This window comes from Leptonychotes weddellii, chromosome 8 (assembly GCF_054177405.1).
Source record: "Leptonychotes weddellii isolate Sample4059 chromosome 8, ASM5417740v2, whole genome shotgun sequence".
Taxonomy (NCBI): Eukaryota; Metazoa; Chordata; class Mammalia; order Carnivora; family Phocidae; genus Leptonychotes; species Leptonychotes weddellii.
In genome coordinates this window covers 8,866,126-8,889,846 of record NC_138376.1, presented here as the reverse complement: position 1 = coordinate 8,889,846, position 23,721 = coordinate 8,866,126, and the positions used below count along the sequence as shown (strand labels likewise).

The following is a 23,721-nucleotide window of genomic DNA, read 5'->3' as shown; positions in this document are numbered from 1 at the left end:
CTGTTGTTTTTTGGTTTTGTTGACTGTTTCCTTTGCTACACATTCGGCAATTTTTTAAAAAGATTTTATTTATTTATTTGACAGAGACAGACACAGCCAGAGAGGGCACACAAGCAGGGGGAGTGGGAGAGGGAGAAGCAGGCTTCCAGCGGAGCAGGGAGCCCGATGCAGGGCTCGATCCCGGGACCCTGGGATCATGACCTGAGCCGAAGGCAGATGCTTAACAACTGAGCCACCCAGGTGCCCCCATTAGGCAATTTTAAATAAGATTCTGTCTAGGATTAGAAATCAAAAAAAGTGCTCTAGGATAGGTCTGCACTCTCCAGTGTGGCTATTCAGCACTTGAACTGTGGTTAGTTCAAACGGACGTATGTTGTAAGCATAAAATATACCTTGGGTTTAAAAAACTTAGAATGAACATGTATACACACACACATATGCATACATCCATACATACACATATGTATCTCGCAATACTTTTATATTGATTAAATGTTGAAATGAAAATATTCTGCATATGTTAAATAACAGAAACTATATTGTTAAAATTAATTTTGCATGTTTCCTTTTACATCTTAACGTGGTTACTACGAAATTTTAAATTACGCACGTGGAAGGACTGTGTATTATATTTCCAGTGGACAGCACTGGTAGAGATAACGGGGCTGGAGAGGTACAGGAATTAGTTCTAAGGACCCACAATTGGAGACTTTAGGATCCTGGCATGGCTCTCTGTAGGAATGTAGTAGATCACTTCATTCTTTTCTATTTTCCAGAGGTTTCCCCCCTGCACCACGTAATATAACGTGGACCTTATCCCTGGTGAAAATGATCCCTGAGAGTGAGCTGAAATCTCACTGGTGGATCTAGTACGGGCCTGAAAACACAAATTTCTTAGGCTCATCTCTAACTAGGTCTTTTTTGGGAGGATCTCAGGTACTTTACCACCCTGGGAAGCTGAGAGAAAACTTACGCTCTGTTTTGGAAAGTACAGCACTGTTAGAGTTACGGCTAGTTTTGCTGCTTGTAGCTAAAAGGTTTGGGGTTGATACCTTCTAGTGACAGATGAGCGTTGATAATGAAAATTATATAATCGCCACTTAACTCGAAAACAAATCAAGGCCATCAAAAGGAAATCTATTTTTTAAGAAACACTTTCTAATTTATTCAGTACAATAGGGTGTGTCAAAAGGAAATGAGATGATTTTTAGCCATTATTATTTATTTTGCAAGAAGACCTAGATAAATTGTCATCAATGTAACTGTGACCAAGATTGAACGTCATGCAGTGACCTATGAAGGATCAGAATTTATGGTCTCCATCCGCTGCAGAACATAGCTCTTGTAACACGAAAAGAAAACAAACATTTTTAGGCTTAGAATTAGTGACTTGAACTTTGCTTGCTATTGGCTAGGAGCATTTGGAAATCTATTAAAAGCATTTCATTAACAACTTGGCATTTTGTTTCCTCAAAAGAAATACAGTTTCCAAATTAAAATCAAAGCCCAAAGCCACCACTGTTTGAACTTAAGGTATTGGCAGTTAACGGGTTGGTCATCTTAGGCTTAGGGTGCCTTCAAAATAAGATCAGGGCCGACAACAGGCTAAAAAAATAAATATCAAATTGTTACGGAAGTTCTTTGTTTTTCCAGCATCATGACATTAAAATACGCAGCTATAAGCTCTCTCCCTTACTTTATTTTTCTTGAGTCAACATTGGCCAGGAGAAAGAAGCTGACCCAAATGGGGAGGGGGGGTGTTTAAGAAAATTACTTGATGGGGACTTTACCAAGTTTACCCTCAAAAAGGCAGGGTTAGGGAAAAATGCATTGGCAAACTTCGCTTTGTGACCTAAATAACTAGAGTTCACGGAGGAATCGCTTCTCGGCCTTTTGGCTAAGATCAAGTGTAGAGTTCACGGAGGAAGCTGGCTGAGCGAGGATTTCAGGGAGGGCTGTCTGTTATTTGCAGAAAGAACCCTTTTCTGCCAGGCCCCTTGCAAGTTGCCCTGCTGGCAGACTTGGGAGAGCTCTCAAGACGGACGCCTGAAGATGCGGATTTGCTTGTTGTCTGTGGTACAGACACGAAACAAAAGCTTCTGCCACAGATTCTGACAGAGCAGAATAATAGCACTCAGACTTAAACTGTAAATTACAAACAATCCCTTTTTAAGGACAAAACGAATGCACAGAATGGAAGACCCTGTCAAGCCGGAGCGCGAGTAAATCAAGGAGAAGAAGACAAATTGTTCACTCATACCACCGCGGCCAGATTTTTATTGTGCTAACTGTACTATCATCAGAGAGCTTTTTTCTCTTTGTCAGATAGAAAGAGAAATTAACACGTTGTGATGCTAATAAATATGCCGGGCATCTGATGCATGCATCTCCTCTGAAAGCCAATCGCCTTACGGGATCTGGTTCCCAGCCCCTCCCCCTCCCCCTGGTTGAAAAGTTGTAGCTTAAATACCAGTAGTAAGAACATGTGACCCCATCACTCCCAGAGCTACCTTTTTTTTTTCCTGCAGTCAATTTCATAATTACATCGCTCCGCCTCTCCGCTCAGCATTTCCTTCCCCCTCTCTGTCCTCTCTCCCCCACCCCCAGCAATGAATCATCATGCATTTAAAGAGACTTAGATGACCCAGTGTGAACTTTACTGGCATCCTGTACATTCTTATGCCAAAAAAAGGGAGTCGCTGTATGACAGAATCCTGGCCAGAGCCCGATGCAGATGTCAGGGGCAACAAGCTAGGGTACTTATCTGGGGAGATCAGTGAGGAGTTAATTTTCCTAGATCATGGTGGTGATTCAGAAATGCCTATCTTAGTTCACCATCGGGTTTTTCAGAACCCAGTTCAGTCCTTGATGCAGAAAGGAATATATCAGAGAAAAAATGTTGGCAGATCTCCTTATGCAATCAGGGCAGAGGAATTTATACCACATTCAGCCCTTTGATTTCTCCAGATCTGGCTGAGGGTGGGGTTTCCATATTTGTGCTTTGGCAAATGTGTCCAGCCATTAACTCCTCCCTCTATATGCTCCTAGTGTTCTTCCAGGTTATTGGGTGTTTCTTTGTGCATTTATTAAAACCAAAAACATTTCCCCCCTTCATTTTTTTTTTCAAAGATTTTATTTATTTATTTGAGAGAGAGAATGAGATAGAGAGAGCATGAGAGGAGGGAGGGTCAGAGGGAGAAGCAGACTCCCTGCTGAGCAGGGAGCCCGATGCGGGACTCGATCCCGGGACTCCAGGATCATGACCTGAGCCGAAGGCAGTGGCCTAACCAACTGAGCCACCCAGGCGCCCCCCCCCCCTTCATTTTTAAATACTGTTTCTGAGTAATGCAGATTGAGTCGACAATATCAATATGCATTGCCTTTAAAGGCTTTTCACCCTGCTTGCAGAGGTAAAGAGTTTATCCCTGAAATAATACTGTGCTTTTGCATGTGCTTTTCTGTCTGTATGGGAAACCCTCTCTCCCCCCAGCACCCCTTCTTTGCATGGTGACTTACCCTCATACCCTGAGATTCTGCTCAAGCATCAACACTTCTGTGAAGTCTTTCCTGATGATCACAAGAGTCTGTGCTCTGCCCAATGTGTGAGTCAGAGAAGTGCTATTTTCTTATTCTTTTTATTTATACAATATTTTTTTAAAACTCTGACAGAAAAAAAAAAAAATCAGGGCCATCAGCACAGATGGAAAGAGTATCCTAAGTGAGAGCGTCTCTTATCAGAACACTTCCTGTTACTCCCCAAACCATCTGACCTCTGCTTATCATTTCAGCATGCAACTGTTTTCCTTTTGTTCATGACTCCACTTCAGTGACTCATCCCACAGGTCATTTCTTCGTGTGAGTTCCCATTGCCCTGTGATGTAGGTTGAATCGCATCCCCCCAAAAAAAGATGTACTGAAGTCCTAAGCCCAGTATCTGTTGAGTGTGACTTTATTTGCAAATAGGGTCTTTGCAGATGTCATTAGTTGAAATGAGGTCTTCCTGGGTTAGGGTGGTCCCTGTATCCAATACTACTGCTGTCCTCTTAAGAAGAGGAGGAGGAACACAGAGACACGGAGTGGATGCAGAGAAGAAGGCCAAGCAAAGACAGAGGCAGAGACTGGTGTTAGGTCCACTGCCATAAGCCAAGCAAAGGCATGAATCGCCAGCAACCACTGGAAGCTAGACGAAGCGAGGAAGGATTCTTCCCTAGAGCCCCGGGGGGAGCACGGACGGGCTGACACCTTGAGTTTGGACACCTAGCTTCAAGAATTGTGAAAGAATAAATTTCTCTTGTTTCAAACCACCCAGTTTGTGGTCATTTGTTACAGCAGCCCTGGGAAACTGATACAACCTCTTTATGAGGTCCGTGATTCCAGATCTTTTGTGTTCTTCTTTTTTTCTCTTTATTTACCCATTCGGTCTGATCTCTTTCCTCTATAGACACACATAGGTCATCAGTTCCGGAGGTGTGGTTGGTCTTTTACTCATGACAGTACCAAATACACAAAAGGTCCAATGGAATAGGAAAGTTGTCAAGAGCATTCCAGAACCACCTCCCCATCATCCCGGAGAAGGCTGGCTTTTGGCCTCAGGAACCGGGGACGGGGGGCAGAGGTCTGAGGGAGCCCCTCGTGCTCCCCACTTGGCCTCAGCTCAGAAGTCCTCCACAGGCTTCCTCAGCTCCCTCCGCCGGATTCCAGAAGGTACCAGCAGCGTCCGTCTTCAGAAGTAGTATTTCAGTGTGTGGAACAGGGTGAGGAAAAAGGCTAAAAAAACCACATTAATTGTTTGGCATTAAGTAAATACAACCAAATCACTGCTGCTTGTTGTTTTTTTTTTAATGTTCATTTGAGTGTTGTAAAAGTGCTTATAAAAACCTCAGTCTTTCTGATTTACACTCAAGCCCAGAATCGTGAGGTATCTATTCTCAGACTCACAATGGGATGTATACTACAGGTCTTGCATACAAACCCCAGTAAATGGTAACTCCATTCTTCCAATGGTTTGGGTCAAAAAGCATCTCGACTCCTCTTTTTCTTTCATTGCCCACGTCCAATCCGCCCTCCAAATCCAAACAGCTCTACCTTCAGAGTATATCCAGAGTCTGACCATTTCTCCCCACTTGGGTTGCCATCATCAAAGTTAAAGCACTACCATCCTTCATTAAGATTATTGCACCAGTCTCCTAAATTGTCTCTCTGCCTCTGCCATTAGCAGATGGTTGTCTGCGTCAGGTGATGCCTCGACTCTGCTCAGAAGCATCCAATGGCTTTACTCCCCTTGGAGTCAAAGTCAAAGTCCTCCCATGGCCCACAAAGCCCCCACACAATCAGGACGCCCTCAATCTTTCAGATCCCATATCCTATCACTCTCTCCTTGCTCCCAGGGCTCCAGCCTCACTTTAATTTTTGCTCGTCCTCAGACAAGCTAGGTACTCTCTTGCCCCGGGGCCTTTCTGCTTGCTGGTCCCCCTGCTCGGAATGCTTTTCCTTGACTATCCAAGGCTCATTTCTTCATCTTCCTCAGTCTTTTTTTTCTTAAAAAAACCAAACAAACAAAAACCTACCCGAGAAGCATAATGTGACTCCCCTCCTTAAAAGTATACCCTCTGACTTTCCTGATCCATTTTGCCCTGCTCTATTATTCCATAAATGCATTACCTTAGAACATTCTGCGTCATTTCCTTTTTTTTTATTTTTTTATTTTTGTTTATTGTCAGGAGAGCAGGGGTTTTTCTCTAATTCACTGATAAACCCCAAGTGCCTAGAACATGATAGATACCCATTAAAGATGCATCGACTGTTAAATGAATTAGTGAATCAATAATATTTTTCCAGACCTACTATGTACAAAGCCTTATAAGGCCCAACACATCAATGATCTCATTAGAAGCTAATCCAAAACAAATGCATCTTATCCGAGCGATGGAGCATATACTATTTACTAGATCTTTGACTTAATTACACCTGGTATAACTAATAAAGCTAAATTTCACAATCCGGCTCAGGTTCATGAAGAACTTCTAAAACACAAAATTCAAAAACAGAGTTGAAGAGAATGTATGAGCCTGACAGCAAGTTTTGAGATAAATGGTATCATAGCTATGGTTTCTAATAATCATAATAAAAGCTACCATTTATCAAGCTCTTACTCTGTGCCAGGCAACATGGTAAGAGTTTTGTAAATCTCATCTCCTTTAATCCCACAAGAATACACTGAGGTAAAGATCATGATCCCCATTTCTTAGGTGATTAAACTGAGACTTGGGAGTTTAAAGGTCCTGCCCAGGGTCCCAGGTCACCCAGCACCATTTCAAGTTGAAGTTACCCACCTATGCAGCCTGAGAATTTTTAACAAATCGTTACCTGAATGAAATAGGCCAGTCATAATACTGCTTCACAGTTTTTTGGCTAAGGCAACACTTTTAATACCCACCTCTATTTATTAGATTTCATTTTTGAGCAAATAATATGTGCATCTCAGAAATTAAAGCGAGTGATTTTTGTTGAGAATTGAGCATTCCTGCATTAACCAAAAGGCTTCAAGTCAACCTAACTAGTTAACAAAGCTCTACTTTTTCTCGACTAGCAAAGCTATACTCCAGCTTATGATTTTTGCCTCTGCTACCACATGGTTGTAAATGGCTTTCACTTGAAGTCCAAGGTCACATCCCTTGGACCCTTTCCTATTAGAAATGTTGGCTCCCATCTGGCACATCTCATCATGGTAAGGATTAAGTAGACTGTAAAGGGCCAACGTGAATTCCCAAGCTTAATTTAAGGACTTGACTTCCATTCAGTTAGCCTGTGCTTGACCCCTCCTGTTCCTCCCTGGAGCTTCCTGGAGTCCACTGTGCCCAGCACTCAAGTGTAGAATCTGAAAGTAACCTGGCCGTAAAAAAAGATGTGCAAAACAATATAACCTCTTCACAGACTCATTCCACTTTATATGCAAAGGAAATGATCCTAGAGCCCGAAATCGTCCCAGAGTTAACACTCTGGAGGATTTTGAAAGAGGGGAAGAAGAAGAAGAAGAAGAAGAAAGAGAAGGAGAAGGAGAAGAAGGAGAAAGCCCTGTGTTTGCAATGATGTGAAGAGAGAACTCTGCTCTCTGAGCATGGAAGGAAGTAAGAAGACCCTATTTGTGGCTTCAGTAGAGGAAAAGAAAAAAGCCCCGCAAGGAAACTACCAACAGATGGTAAATACATTTTTAATTCTTCTGTCTTACTGTGTGGACTTGTGCACATTTGTCCTGCTGTGTTAGGCTCCCGAAATAGCTAGCCATGGAATTGCAGAACAGTTCTGTTGCAATTTGAGATTTAGGAAACCATGCTGGCTGACAAAACAGGAAGGGCTCCTAGTAGGATGGAGTGGATTTGCTTCCCTGTTTGCAGCTCCTCATGGTGGCATCCACTGTCGTTCCAAGTGCGGGAAAATTCTCTCCTTTGTCAGGTATCATGGATGATGCTGTAAACTTGCTATTTCAAATTGTCCTCCGAGCTCTAGTTACAGTGATTAAATGTTGACGCTATCCCGATGATAACTCTCAAAGGTTAAAAGGAGTAAGATCCAGGTACTTACGGATGCTCAGTCCTCCAGGGAGCGACCCAAATATATATGGCAGCCCAGAGTTCCATACCCAGCCTTACTTTTCACTTTGATATTATAATGTTCCCATAGAACATCAGGGGGATTCCAGTGCCCAAAGAAGGACCAGTTACGATAATGGATTGCTCTAAAAGGAACTAAGGAGACGAGATGCCCATTCACTTAACTCTGCATCTGAGAAGGGACCTGACACGGTACCAGCAACGAGTTAGGTTTCCAATCCCAACACCGCCTCTCAGTGCGTGTGCAAGAAAGAAAAAGTCTTGGTGAATCCAACTGGATGTAGAATAATGCGGAGAGAGTGGTCTATTACTTAATCATAGTCTAGAAATATAACTTATACAATACCATATTATTAGAACTGGAAGGATCCTTACAGAATCTAATTCAATTTTTTCATTTTATAGACAGGAATCTGGGCCAAAGAATTGCAGGAAATTGGCAAAGATTATACAACTAGTTGGTGGCAAATTCAGTACTGGAACCTGAGACATCTATTTCTCCGTTCAATGCTTGTTCTACTTGAGCACCCACAGAAGGTGGACATTTCTATGACAAGCAAAATCCAATTCTTTTTTTCTTTTTTTTAAAGATTTTATTTATTTATTCATGAGAGACAGAGAGAGAGAGAGAGAGAGGCAGAGGGAGAAGCAGGCTCCCAAGGAGCAGAGAGCCCGATGCGGGACTCGATCCCAGGACTCTGGGATCATGACCTGAGCCGTAGGCAGACGCTTAACCATCTGAGCCACCCAGGCGCCCGCAAAATCCAGTTCTAAAAGACCTTTCTCATGGTAATCCTCACTCTTGGATTCTTAAAAAGCAAGATGATGCGATCTCTGGCCTATGAATGTTTGAGAAACTAGTTGATATTCTTTCTAGGGAAGGTTTCAAGCTGAAATATATTTGTTAATTTCTGTCCTAAACCCCTGTGGATTGTGTCGAGATTATATAGCTATCACACGATTTGGCACAGCTGCGATCCTCTTTTTATGAAATAGGGAAGATTGGTAGATAGGGATTAAAAAGCATTGGCAAAAGAGAACAATAACTTTCTACCCAGTGCCTTCCCAGTCTAAGAATCTCTCCTAGCCTCAATTGGAGAGAGGGGTGGGAGGTGGGGGGAGGGGACGAGGGTAGGAAAGGGGATTTTTATCTCCCTTAGTGAAAGAAAGGATAAAAAGCACTTTAGCACTGCTCAATTTAATGAAATCTTGATTTCACATAGTTTAAATTTCTACAAAATTAGCTATATTCTTATTAAAAATGACTTATACGTTCATAGCTATTTTTTCCAATGGGTACCTATGTAGTTCACTAATAAAAACGAGTCTCAATCAGCTATATAAGAAATCTTATCCTTTCCTGTTTTTTTTTTTTTTTTTTTTTAGAAAGCTAATCAGTAAACTCTTCAACAGCTAGTTTAGCAACAAGGTCTCCTAAATTTTGCAATTCTATTCAGCATTTTTGACCTGTTGCTTTTTGCACGTGATTTCAGCCATGTTTTATTTTATTTTGGGGGTGGAAAATTTTTTACCTTTTGTGTTTAAACACAGCATTCTTTGCTTTGAGACTCAACTTGACCATTTTGAGTATTCTTGCTAAATTTGCTGGCCATGTCCACAGTCTACAGACAGATTTGTGGGGGGGGGAGGGCAGAATTTCTTCAGTGAACTATTTTGAGGAGAGTAGTCATGAAGGCACACCTTAGGTGGTTTTATTCCTGCGATCCAAATTTTATTTTCTAGCTAATATCACTAGGGACATTTGAAGCTTTAATAATTACATCTCAAGGCCTAAAGAAAAAAAAGAAGAAGAAAAATTATGTTTACTATGCATTCACACACAGCATTTCAGAGTTACCATCAGAGAGCCTGTTTGGCTACTTTAAAAAAATAGATTGATATCAAGATTCCATTTTAAGAGTTCAAACTTAGCTGACAGTTTGTTCTTAAAAAAAAGAAAAAAGAGAAAGGACAAAGTCCCAAAAGCTAGATTTAAGCAATTGTTTTTGTGGAAGGGTTTAGCGTTGCTTATTTGAAAGAGTAAAAAAATATAAGGTATTGATTTTACCTTTCCTTTTGGAGGACAGTTTTAGGATTTTTTTCCTCTAGAAAGTTTTGAGGCTATGATTCATGCTAAAAGTGCCGTGTTCCATTATGTACCAACACAGCTTTGAAGTTGTCCCTGCTTCTAGGTCAAGGGCTCCCCCTGTGGCTACTTGCCAGTTTCATCCTTGGACTCTCATGATCCTCCGAAACAAATCAACTTTCCAGTAAAATCCTGTGGTAGCTCTATTTTACATAAAAGTGTGCAGCCTGGGGACAGGATACTGCTTTGCATTTTAGGTGGACAAGAAGGGAGAGAAAACATCCATTCTCACCAAAAGATGATTCCCAGAGGAGTCATTACTGCAGAAACCAGACGGCAGCTCACAGGTATCCCACTCACTCTGTCTACAATCTTTCTAACTCCAAAGCTTGTTATTTGTGTGGAAACAACAAAAATACAAATGGCGGTAAAGCGTTCTAAGCCATGTGTGGTCCTGGTCAGTACGTATCCCACGAGTTGAAACAGTAATGAGCAGCTCAGCTCCTTTCGGTCAGTATCTCTTCCTCGTGGCATGAAAAGGGGGGGGGGAAATGAACAAGTTACTGTTACACATCACAACATGGATGAACCTCACAATGCTGAAAAATAAACAAGAGGCAAAACACAAAATCATGTATACTGGATCGTTCCATTTGTAGAACGTTCAAAAACACACAAAACTCAATCTCTTGTGTTGGGACAAAGTATGATGGTTTACCTTTGATGAGGAGGAGGGAGGATGGTGATCAGAAGGAAGCAGGGAGATGGCTTCAGGAGTGCTAGAAAGTTCTCTCCCTTGACCTGGGTGGTACATACAGAGATGTGTTCACTTTGTGACAATTCATTAAGCCATTGAGTTGTGATCTGTGTGCTTTTCCTCTGAGTGATTTACTTCAATTTAAGATTTTTAAAAATAATATCCCATTGGGAAAGATCATTTTAAGAACTATTAGAATAGTATTTTGTCTAATTAAACCATTTTGCCTAATTAAAGATATATAGATATGTATTACAGAGGAAAAATAGAAAATTCAGATAAGCTAAAGGAAAAAATTACATGAAGCTTGAGGGTAGGGCAATGGGAACGCTCATACCCTGCTACAGAGAATGTCAGGAGCTATGGTTGTTCTTGGGTAACTGTTCGGCATTATCTACGAAAGTTAGAGATATGCCTCTCGTGACCCAGATTCTACCCATGAGTAGACACCCAACAGCAATGTGTGCGTGTGAACACCAGAAGAATAGCAACTCTCTATTCGTGATAGCCCCAAACTGAAAACAAGCCAAATTGTCCATCGACAGTCGAGTGGACAAATAAAGTGTGTATATCCAGCCTTGGAATATCAAACAGCATTGAAAATTGGTGAACCATAGTACCCTCAGCAACAGGGATGAAACTGAGAAATCTAATGTTCAGGGATAGAAGCCAGAGGCAAAAAACTCTGTGCTCCCATTTACTTAAAGTTCAAAAAACAGTAAAAGACATCGTGATATAACTTTATAGTATTTAGCGACATAGACTTAGCTGGTAAAACTAAAGAAAAGACAAAAAAGAGATTATTATAAATGTAAGGGCAACAGTGACCTCTTGGGGAGAGGGTGGGTTGAGATTGGAAAGAGATGGATAGAGGGCTTCCAGGCCATGTTCTATTTTTTTTTATATTAAGGTTTTTGTTTATTTATGAGAGGGAGAGAGAGAGATAGCACAAGCAGGGGGCGGGTCAGAGAGAGAGGAAGAAGCAGATTCCGCACTGAGTGCAGAGCCCACGCAGGGCCCACACGGGGGGGGGGGGGGTTGGGGGGGGTTGATGCCGTCTGGATCCCAGGACCCAGAGATCATGACCTGAGCCGAAGTCAGGCACTTAACCGACTGAGCCACCCAGGCGCCCCCGCCATGTTCTATTTCTTTTTTTTTTTTTTTTAAGATTTTATTTATTTATTTGAGAGGGAGAATGAGAGAGAGAGAGAGCATGAGAGGGGGGAGGGTCAGAGGGAGAAGCAGACCCCCCGCTGAGCAGGGAGCCCGATGCGGGACTCGATCCAGGGACTCCAGGATCATGACCTGAGCCGAAGGCAGTTGCTTAACCAACTGAGCCACCCAGGCGCCCCTATTTCTTAACCTGAGTAGCAGTTATGTGAGTGTTCACTTTACAAGAATTTATTAAATGAAACTTTTATATATCGTGCACTTTCCCAAATGTGTTATATTTCACAATAAAAAAGATATAAAAGTCACATGAAACCCAATTACTCAGAGACAGTTAATAATTTAACACCTTTATATGTGTACTGTCAGGCCTTCTCTCATGCAATATATACCGTTTTTTCCCCCATTGCTTTGTAGGCTTTAATTTTTTTTTTCTTTAATGATATGACCTTCCAGAAGAATTCCTCTTCAAGTTGTTTTTTTTTTTTTCCGCTTTCCATTTAATTTTAACTAAGAGTAAATATCATACAAGCTTTATGCCCCTATGGAAGCCTAAAGCCATGGAATGGCTTTCAGGAAATTAGGTTGCTTTAGCCTAAGCTACATTGATTCATAAACCAATCTGCAGGATTTTGCTATAGCTCATGGGAGACTTTTCCTTCTCTGTTAAAAATGCGGCTGCTTCAAAAGGGAAAAGCCTCTTTCCACCTCTTCACAGTGCTATCTTTTCAAAAGGAAAGGCGAAGCAATGAGGGGGAAAGGCCAGTGAGGGAGTGGTCAGGAGGCTTGAGGCAGAGGAGGGGTCATCCTAAAACTTAACCACGAAACACAGCCTGCTGAGCCTGGCCTAGGCAACATTAGGAAGTAGATTTTCAAAATGACCTAGGGTGTTTTTGTCTGGGCACCTGGGTGGCTCAGTCGGTTAAGCGTCTGCCTTGGACTCAGGTCGTGATCCCAGCGTCCTAGGATCGAGTCCCGCATCGGGCTCCCTGCTCAGCGGGGAGTCTGCTTCTCCCTCCCCTCTGCCTGCCAGCCTATCTGCCTACTTGTGATCTCTCTCTCTTTGTCAAATGAATAAATAAAATCTTTAAAAAAATAAACAAGGCTTTCCCAACTCACTCCCTCGCTTTCCCTGTGGAGCACAAACGGCTTCCGTAGCTCCGTCACGCTAACACCGGCCGCTACAAAGTTCTAAAATCTGTAACTGCTCAGTTTCGAATACTTACCAGTAATGGCAATTTGCATTTGTATAGTGTTCGCCATTCCGTTAAGCACTTTCGCATATGATCTTGTACAATTGCAATAGCCAATCCTCCAAGGTGAGCTGGGAAGCTAATAATGCCACCATTTCGCAGGTGGAAACACTCTGCGAGAGCTTGAATAACCAGCCCCACATTATAGGATTAGTTTTCAGCGTAAGCCGGGAATAGTGACCCCTTACTGCTGTAAGTGGAAACACATACAGTGTATTCTACATACAGATATATGGTCAGAGAATAGGAATATCAAATAAATGTGTGAGAGCATTCTGATTTTTTAAAAAATATTTTAGGGACGCCTGAGTGGCTCAGTCGGTTAAATGTCTGCCTTCGGTTCGGGTCATGATCCCAGGGTCCTGGGATCGAGTCCTGCATCAGGCTCCCTGCTCAGCGGGGAGCCTTCTTCTCCCTCCCCCTGCTGCTCTCCCTGCTTGTGCTTTCCCTCTCTCTCCCTCTCTCTCTGATAAATAAAATCTTTAAAAAAAAAAATAAAAAATCTTTTAGTGGATATTTCTTTTTTCAAAGCACTTGGGTTTTTTTGGCTTATTTTTCATCACAAAATAAGTACATACTAGGTGTAAAAATCAAAAGAGCACAAATAAAATCGATATCACTTAGGATCACGTTAAATAGAGCTAGCTACTCACCATCTTAATAACTGAACGGATTAAGTCTTGAGCTCTAGTAGAGTGAAAACTCCCCTCCCACACCAGTTCTTTCCCCCACCCCCCACACACACTATATTCTTTATCTGCAAAATTTTCTGAGCTATTCTTGGCCATTTGCTTTCTTATTTAAATTTTAGAATTGGGTTTTACTAAAACTCTATTGAGGTTTCTACTGGCTGTGCATTATTTTTATGGACGAATTTGAGTAGAGTTAAAATTTTTACTGCATTGCTTCCTTTCTTTCGTAAGCACCGTATAGTTCTCCTTAATTTGTGCCCATTTCTACGACTTTTGAAAAATATGGCACGCTTCAAGAGTTTGTGTGTCAACTCTGCGCAGGGGCCGTGATAATCTTCTCTGTATTGTTCTAATTTTCGTGTGTGTGCTGTGGAAGTGAGCCCTCAGAAGGTAGTTCTTCACTGTTGGAGGATATCAGGAGGAAAGAGAAGAGGTCACATGTTCTTTACAATCTACAGAAAACAGTAACTGAGAAAGACATTAATCTGGATTAATTGTGTCTATCAAACATAAAAGTATTTAGCTGTCTGCTGACAATGGGAACTATGTTTTTGGCTTTTCTTATCTTGGCCCCTCCATTATCCAAACCAAAGCTCTTGTCCTGTGGGTGGTCTTGACAGAGGAAATGCACTAGGACAAACGGGTTATGGGGATGGGGAGGGGGGAAGAAAAGAGAAGGAAAAGAAGATGGTCAGCCTTGAGGATGAGGAGGACTGGCGAGGAGGGACATGTGGCTGGGGCAGGTGAGGCAGGTGTTGAGCAGTGGCGGGTAGGGAAGGGATTAACAGCAAGTTTGGACTCTCTGAGTTTTGCTACTCCAGCAAACCAGCAGCATCCCCTTGGGATCTTGTCAGAAGCTCAGACTATGGGCCCCAATCATACCTATCCAATCAGAATCTGCATTTTAACAAGATCCCAGGTACTTCTTATGCACGTGAAAGTTCCAGGAGCTCCAAGTTGCCCCCAACCAGTCGGAGCCAGTCTTGATCAGTGTCATCAGCCTGAGACCTATTAATAGACGGAACGGATTTGGTTGCCTAGAGACCTGGAAATCTGGTTCCTGGTGTAGACTCGGAGTCTCCAAGTTCTTTTATCACTGTGGCCAAAGCCTTGTGACCTCAGTCGGCCTCAGTTTCTCTGCTAAGCATGTTAGTTCTCTGCAGCGGCTGGATCCTTGCCCTGGACCCCTGCTTCCTCTGCTCAGGTCCTAATGCTCGGCCAAACCCTTGCGCTCCCCCTTCCCTTCAGAAGCAGGCTGTGAGTTCCTACTCTTTCCTCTGTTTCTGGCGGGGGGGCGGGGGGGGCCTGCTGTGACTGGACCAATCACCTGGAACGGGGCCTGATTTTGAGTATTGTCCCCTGGCCTTCTTCCAGAACTGTGTTCTGCTGGCAGGGAGCACTCACTGCGATATCCAAACAGCCTGGCCCAATCGGAGCTAGTCATGCCCTTTGACTGACGCTCACTGGCCTGCCTGGTTGCCCCCGGGGATGGGCCAGCTTCTGAAGACAGGCTCTGGCCCCTGCGCCCCATTGGACTGTGGCTACGTCTCCCTTCCCATGGCCTGTACTGACGTGCTTGCAACCTGTCACAAAGAGGAGGCAGCCAGCAGAGACCGAGGGAAGCTTCAGTTCCTTCTCTCCCTCTTAGCATTTCTGACTCTAGGGCTCCATGGGCCTGCTTCCGAATGGACCTTGAAATTCCCAACAGTGCCCTTGGAGCCTGTTAGGTAACAGGTATTCTAAAAGTCCTAGAAGACTACTGAGTACAAACAGGCTCGGTGGTTTTGTATCCCTTGCACTTCTGGCCCTTTCTCCCAAGTGGAGAAAAAATCTCCTTTGCTGCCTGACTCACTTTATAAAAAGAGGCCAAGCCGTAGAGAAGCTCAATAATATCTCTGGTTACCATATCACCATTTTTTTAAAAAAAGATTTTATTTATTTATTTGAGAGAGAGAGAATGAGAGAGCACATGAGAGGGGGGAGGGTCAGAGGGAGAAGCAGACTCCCTGCCGAGCAGGGAGCCCAATGCGGGACTCGATCCAGGGACTCCAGGATCATGACCTGAGCCAAAGGCAGTCGCCCAACCAACTGAGCCACTCAGGCACCCCCATATCACCATTTTACTTTGAGGGTATTATACCTCCTGCCATGCTCAGTTTATGGTGGAACATTATACAATGCGTATCACACCTGCTACCGTGTTTTAAACCAGCACAAAATGTCATGAAGTTCAAAACAATCCTGTTGGCTGTCAGTTACAGAGCTCCTGGGTGGCTCAGTCGGTTGAGCGACTGCCTTCGGCTCAGGTCATGATCCCAGAGTCCTGGGCTCGAGCCCGACATCGGGCTCCCTGCTCGGCAGGAAGCCTGCTTCTCCCTCTCCCACTCCCCCTGCTCGTGTTCCCTCTCTCGCTGTGTCTCTCTCTGTGTCAAATAAATAAATAAAATCTTCCAAAAAAAATTTTTTTTTTCAAAAAACAGTACTCTCCATTAATTAGTAATAGAGCACGGGCTGTGTCTTTAAGACTGTTGCATCATCTCAATTCCAAAGAACTATTCTTATGGTGATTTAAAAAAGAAGAAGAAGGCAAAGAAAGAAAACAGGAAGAAGTGTAGCAGCACCCACAGGAGCTAAGAAATGTTGTGGGTGTTGTTTCCATTATTTACATACCCAACACTTCCACAAGACTCCAAATGTCTTACAAAGAAAATACAATACAAATTGCAATAAAGATGCAGTAACACAGTAAGGCATAAGGAAAACAATTATCCAAAGGAAGGTTTAAATTTGGCATAAATTGTTTGCCCAGAAGGAATGGATGAGTGTCCACTGACCCCATCCCATTTGCACCTGCAAAGGTAGGCAGGTACCTGGTGGCGTTTGCCATGTTCGGAAAAGAAGTTACACATAAAATAGTGGTAAAAGTAGTCATAAAAAATGTCTAAAACCATTCTGAGTAAGAAATACCTGCTGTTGAATAAAGTCACTCGAAGTCTCTAAGGTTGCATCACAAGGGTTGTGAACTTAGCCAGGATGGGTAAATATGTGAATTTCCAGAAGGCACTCTTGGCCAAGCAAAATCAGAGGTCCGAGGAAGAAGTTACTCAAGACTAGAAAAAAATAAATGGATAGTAAATGGAATAGATATAAGCATTCACTAGTCATTGCACCTTGCTAAAGGGCCACACTCTCTCGGGATAGATTTTAGTTGATAAATCATGAAGAAACTGTATTTGAAGTTTGTGTTAAAACAACAACAACAACAACCCAGTTTTAATAGATCTCATGAAGTTGCTTTCAGGGGCATGCCTGCTGTAATGTCATTATTTGAGCAAGGTTCCAAGCAACAGCTTCAACTTTTGGAGAAAGGAAAATCCAGTTACAGGGGGAAGAATACGCCCAGGAAAAATTTCTAAAATGTTGCAGAGGCTTAAAAATGGATGATTATATAGAACAACACATTACTCCTAGTGCTATGATAACTTTAGTATGTGTAGTTATAGTCAAACCACTCAGAATTACAATGTCATTTGTCTTCTTTGTACCTCTTTTGTTTTCACAAGTCACATGGCAAAATCAACAAATACTACATCATCCTGCTCACAATTCAGCTGTGGAAAAAGCATCCGCTCGCTCATGTCAAGGGTAGCTGTTATTAGCTTGCGTCGATTCTCCCACACGATACATACCCATGCTTATTAAGCTGTTTGTATGCCTCCTTTGTCATATTCCTGCATGAATCTGACTATTTCTATGCAGTGAAACCCAGAGATATTATTTCTATAGGCCTTTCCGAAATTAATGCAATCCCTCCATTAAAGAAAAACCAAAGCATTATTGGGGGGAAAATGCCACATCATATATGCACTGATATTGAACCTTTCTACAGGAAATATTACAGTACTGGTACTGGATTATATAATGTCCCCCCAAATCCATGTCCACCCAGAACCTGTAAACATGACCTTATTTGGACATAGGGTCTTTGCGGACATATTCAGGTTACAATAACAGCATATTGGGTTAGAGTGGTCCCTAAATCCGATGAGTGATGCCCTTATCAGAAGGCCATGGAGACACACAGACGTACAGGGACATCATCATGTGAACACAGAGGCAGAAATTGAAGTAAGGTAGCCACAAGCCAAAGATTACCAGTAACCCCCAGAAGCTAAGAGAGAGACTTAGAACAGATTCTGTCTCAGAGCCTTTGGAGGGATGTGGCCCTGCTGACACTTTGATTTCACACTTTAGCCTCCAGGGCTGTGACATATAAATTGCTATTGCTTACCCCTTCCCCCAGTTCCCCACCCCACCTCGTTTGTGGTATTTTGTCACAGCAGCCTGAGGAAACTCCTACAATGCCCATTTTCCAGATTATGAAAGTAAGTACTCTAAGTTACACAAAAACTCATATTGACTTTCTCTTAGATAATGAAATGAGGGGAGGCAAAGGCTACTGGTCACAGTGACATGGCAAATATAGACCAAAGATATGATGAGAAATGGGTCATTCTAACGTTGCAAGGCAGGCATAACTGTAAAAGAATGGAAGTTTCAGCTAACGCACCTGAGACATTGCTATCAGTGAGGTATTTTAAAGTGAGGTATGAGCGCTTCCTTTGCAAAATTTGCAAGGGAGGTTGTCAAAATCTGATCAGTGACTCTTCAACTGCTTACATAAACCAAAAAGTACATTAAAAATGCGAAGTAGGGATGCAAGGAGAGGGTTGTTTTGTACTGAGTGGTCTGTGTGCTGGATGTTCTCCCGCCTGGCCTTTCCAAATCTTCACGGGCAAGGAAAGTGTCAGTGGTTCCCCTGGAGGGGACGTGGACTGGTACCCGCAAGAGAAAGCAGGCATGAGGGTATCTTGTGTCCTTTCTAAAAGCGTCACCTGGATGGGTGACCAGATGAACAAAAAGGCTGGAGTTGGTGCCAGACTCCCACAGGCTGAGGGAAGACAGAGTGATCAGCCATATTAAGATGTATCCATCTGTCGACAGGGAAATGCAGGTGAGAGAAGCCCTACCCTGCGGTGTCTTGAAAAACCAACTGGAGACACAACTTGAAATACCTGTCAAGGCCAGAGAACTCTGACACTAAATCTTCACGGGACTACCAGACTAGTAAGAACCTTCCTGCTCTGCTTTCCTCCTAGTCCTCCTGCTACTCCAACCCGAGAGAAGTGTGAAATCCCTGTTAGAAAGATGAAAGGGGCAGGGATCGGGAAAAGGGAGGCCCCTGGCTGCTCTCCTAACCGGATCGCAGCCTCTTGTGAGAGGCTGAGCTGGGGAGCAGAGAAGCCTAAGTGCAAAACCAGATGGATGTTTTTACTGTGACCTGACTCGAGACATGTTAATTACTGACCCATGGACATTTTCATTACCCGGAAGTGACCAGAGAATAAAAAGTTGCTCTAAATTTCACCCGAGAGCAGAGAAAGTGTTACTCTGTGGAATCGATTTGAAGTGTTGTTTTATGATTGATTACATCCTACGAGTCATGCTTGTTCAATGTAATAGTTACATAACCGTTGCTAAACGCAATTGAAGAGAGCGGTTCTTAGTGCCTTCTATATAGTTTGCCCCTATGAAGTCACTGAGTCTCTGTCTGAACTTTGGAAAATTATACATCAAATTGTCTTCACAGAGAATTGGGCCCTTGTAACTTATTATCAGCCCTCATAAAATCTCTAAACTGAAAAGCATTATATGCTTGGCACGCATTAGGTGCTCAATAAACTTTGAATGAATGAAGAAATGACTAGGCAGTGAAGAGAAACCCTGATCGCCTAGGGTCTTTATAAACCCCAGCTATCCCCAAATTCTCTTCTGGTAGAGCAAGAAAGGTCCCAAGTTCGTGATTTCTGGAAAATTCCAACCAGACATTTGGGTTGGAATTTACGGCCTCCATATAAGAAATTATGAAACTTTTTAGTGTGTTAGAAAGAAATTTAGGAGGTGATTTAGTGCAAGCTCTTCATTTTACAGACAAAAGCCCAAAGAAGTGAAATAATTGGATTCCAGTCACTTTTCCCAGCAGTATGGAAACTCTTGATAGCTGACTCATTGATAGTGACATTCTTTGGTTTCTGGGCTTCTTGCTAGCTTGGCTTTGTTGAGTGAGAGCTTATGCTCTCTTTGTTAGTTTTCTGATCAATAAAAGAAGTTGCACCAAATTGCTTTTGCCTAATAAACACGAAGAACTGCACCATTGACTTGGCATCGAGTGAGGAGTTAGGATGAGCTCTGTCCTTGAGGAGCTTACGGCTGAGTGGAGGGGACAGACAGGTGAAAAACAACTCTGACAACGTGGGCTAAGTGCTGCGTTAGAGGTCAACACACTGTGGAGCTGTGATGACATTTAGGAAAAGCATCTAGTCCAACCTAAGGGTCATGGAAGGCTTCCTAGAGGAGGTGACATCTAAGCTGAGTCTTGAGAATGTGGAAAATTTAAGAAGCGGGGTGTGTTCACAGAACCCTAAGGGCTGTACTATGGAGGTATTGCTGAGTACAAGGGGGAAGAGAGAGAGAGAGGTCAGGCCTGAGAGATCAACCCGTGCCCCAACATGGAGGGCTTTCCATGCTATATTAGTGAGTGTAGACTTTACAGAAAGTCTACCAGAAACTCCTCACCTGTCTTTTGCAAGGACTGGAAAAAAAAAAAAAATCAGCCTAGCTGTAGTATGGAGAATGGTTTTGAAGGAGATAACATAGGCAAAGAGGCTAGCCGAGAAACTACTGAAATAATCCAGGTAAGAAGAAAAATGGCAGCAGAGATGGGAAAGGCCGACTTTCAGAGCAATATGCCATAGACTGAATTGTGTGCCCTGCTCCCACAAGGCACGCACTGCAGCCCTAAGGTCCACTAGGATGGTATTTAGAGGTGGAGCCTTGGAAGATACTTAGGTTTAGATGAGGTCAGGTGGGTGGGGCCCCAGTGATGAGATTAGCGTCCATAGAAGAAGAGACACCAGAGAGCTTGCGCTCCATCTCCACCAGGTGAGGACACGACACGGAGGTGGCCCTCTACAAGCCTGGAAAACGGTCCTCACCAGAAACTGAGCATGCCCGATTTGGGACTTCTTGCCTTCAGAACTGTGAGAAAATAAGTTTCTGTGTTTAAGCCACCCAGTGTGTGATAATTTGTTGTGGCGGCCAGGGCTGGCTAATGCCCCACAGAATTGGGATGCAGGACGCAGGGATGTATTCCTCATAGGGAATCAGGAGAGGGAGGAGTCAAGGGTTGGGTGCGTGACCAGGCGTAGCGTGTAGAGAGAGCACAGAGGGCCTGAAACAGGGAGCACTAGCTGAGAAAGGAGAGACTTACCTGAGACCAGTGAGTAGCCAGAGGGATTAAGGGAATGCAAAACAGGCCAGGAGAAGGGAATTTTTTTTCGAAAAGAAGATATGTTCTTGTGCAAATATGATACAGATGTCAAGATAAAATAAGGTTGAAAGGTGTCCGCCGGCCTCAGCAATAACATGCCTCTGGAGATCTTGGCAAGAATTGCTTGAACATTGTGAGGACAGGTACCTGACTGCAATTGGTTGAGGAGGGAATGGGATGTCGGGAAGTATAGACAGCATAGAAAGCACATTTGAGAATCCTGGCTTTGAAGTAGGGAGGAGAGGTGGCAAGGTAATGAGAAGGGAAGCAAGAGGGATTTTTTTTTTTTTAATGCTCAAGGACAAGCTTTTTAGGAGCAATGGTGTTGAGGAAGAACTAGAGGAGAGGCAATGATTGATGAGTAAGGTACTGAGTGTGCAGACCGTGATGAACTACGGAGCTTGGATGTGGCTACTGGCTTTGGAAGGAGGGACTTCCTCCTTCACTGTGGGAAGGTAGTAGGAATATGGCACAGAATGTGTGCAAGACTGTAGGTGTAGAGTGAGTCCTTCCTGATGGTTTTTGTTTTCTCCATGAAGAAGCAAGTGAGAGTGAGGTAGGTGGGGACATATCAGGACAGGGGATTGGAGGAGGTAGCTTCAGTATGTGCTGTGGGGAAGGGGAGAGAGAGAGAGCGGACAGAAGGAAGTAGGGTAGAGTGCTAAGTGTTTTTTTTTTTTTAAGATTTTATTTATTTATTTGACAGAGACACAGGGAGAGAGGGAACACAAGCAGGGGGAGTGGGAGAGGGAGAAGCAGGATTCCCGCTGAGCAGGGAGCTGATGCGGGGCTTGATCCCAGGACCCCAGGATCATGCATGACCTGAGCCGAAGGCAGACACATAACGACTGAGCCACCCGGGCGCCCTGCACTAAGTGTCTTTATTGCTTTATTTACAAACAGTGTGAAGTCAGTTGGGAGAATCAGGGCTAGGGAGTCAGTCTGGGCCATCCAAATGTGGAGTGGTTCCTGGGTCAGTCCGGACCACAAAGGATGCCTCTTCCATTTTTTTTTTTTTTTTTACCCCATCCCTTGGTAATGGCTCCTTGACTCCTCAGGGAAGGCTGCCTTTTATGGGGGCAGATGGATTTTGGGGGGTACCAGGGCCATACAATGGCTAGGGCCCCCTCAGTTTGTGTAAACCTGCATTCCAATAACATGCATGACTTCTTTCTGTGTCTTGGGATCCTGAGTATTAACACTGGCATGGTCATCCTCATATACAAAGAAAAACTGTGTGTTGGGACACCTGGGGAGCCCAGTCTGTTGAGCGTCTGACTCTTGAATTTCAGCTCAAGTCATGATCTTGGGTTCGTGAGGTGGAACCCCAGGTGGGCTCTGTGCTCAGCATGGAGTCTGCTTGTCCCTCTCCCTCTGCTCCTCCCCCTCCTCTCTCTCTCTCAAATAAATAAATAAATAAAATCTTAAAAAAAGAAAAAGAAAAACTGTGTGCAGACATGGTCAGACACAGAGAACATCGGATGTTTCCATGCTTTTGTAGGTCCTTAGATGTCATTACTTCACAGAGTGCTTTACAGTTTAGATTTTGACTCTGCGGGACCCTCAGTAGCTTTTCCAACAAGGAGTGCTGGAGCAATTGGACACTTGTAGACAAAAATAATTGAACCTTGAACTTACACAATAATTAATTCAAAATGGAAATACAGATATAAACAAAATAAAACATAAACCTATATACTTCCTGAAAAAAAAAAATAGAACATCTTTGGAATTTGGGGCTAGGCAAAGAACTCTTGGACTTGATACCAAAAGTATGATCCACAAAAGGAAAAAATGGATAAGTTAGATTTCATCAAATTTTAAAATTTTTGCTTTATAAAGACCCTACTAGGAAGGTGAAAAGACAGGAGACAGACTACAAGAAAATATCCAACAAAGGACTAGTATCCAGAATATATAAAGAACTCTAAGAACTCAACAGTAACAAACAATCCAATTAGAAAATGGGCAAAAAGCATGAATAGACACTTCACCAGAGAGCATGTACAGATGGCAGATAAGCATATAAAAATGTGTTCAGCACCATTAGCCATTAGGAAAATACAAATTACAACCATGAGATATCACTATACTTCCATCAGAATAAAAAACAGTGACACTACCAAATGCTGCTGAGGGTGTGGAGAAATTGGATCACTCATACATTTGATAGCCCCAAATAGTACAGCCAATCTAGAAAACAGTTAATAGTTGCTTTAAACAATGAATATACAACTACCATAGGACCCAGATATAGCCCTCTTGAGCATTCATCCCAGGGAAATGAAAACTTAGATTCACACAAAAACCCGTCCACTAATGTTTATGATAACTTTATTTGAAATAGCCCCAAACAGTAAGCAACCTGGATGTCCTTCAATGGGTGAATGACTGAACAAAACCACAGTTTATCCATACCACGGAACCCTACTCAGCAATAGTAAGAATGAACTATTGATGGAGGCAACAATCTGGATGAATGTCAAGAGAAATATGCTGAGAAGAGCCAATCCCAAAAGGTTACTCCCTGTATGATTCTGTGTATATAATATATCTAAAATGACAAAATTATAAAAATGGAGAAGCAATTAGTTGTTGCTAGGGTCAAGGAGGGGATGGAGAGGTAGAGAGAAGCCGGTGTGGTTATAAGAAGCCAAGATGAGGGATCCTTGTGGTGGTGGAAATATTCTGAGACTTGACTGTATCAATATTAAAATCCTGGTTGTGACAGCCCAGTGTTGTCTTGCAAAATGTTACCATAGG

At 43.0% G+C, this 23,721-nt stretch overlaps 1 non-coding gene across 1 annotated transcript; it reads right to left on the bottom strand.

The window, feature by feature from the left end:
• Positions 1-13,844: 13,844 nt before the first annotated feature.
• LOC115942400 (U6 spliceosomal RNA) lies at positions 13,845-13,951 on the bottom strand. Its single transcript, XR_004077010.1, has one exon. It is a non-coding gene; the product is annotated as a U6 spliceosomal RNA (small nuclear RNA).
• Positions 13,952-23,721: the final 9,770 nt, after the last annotated feature.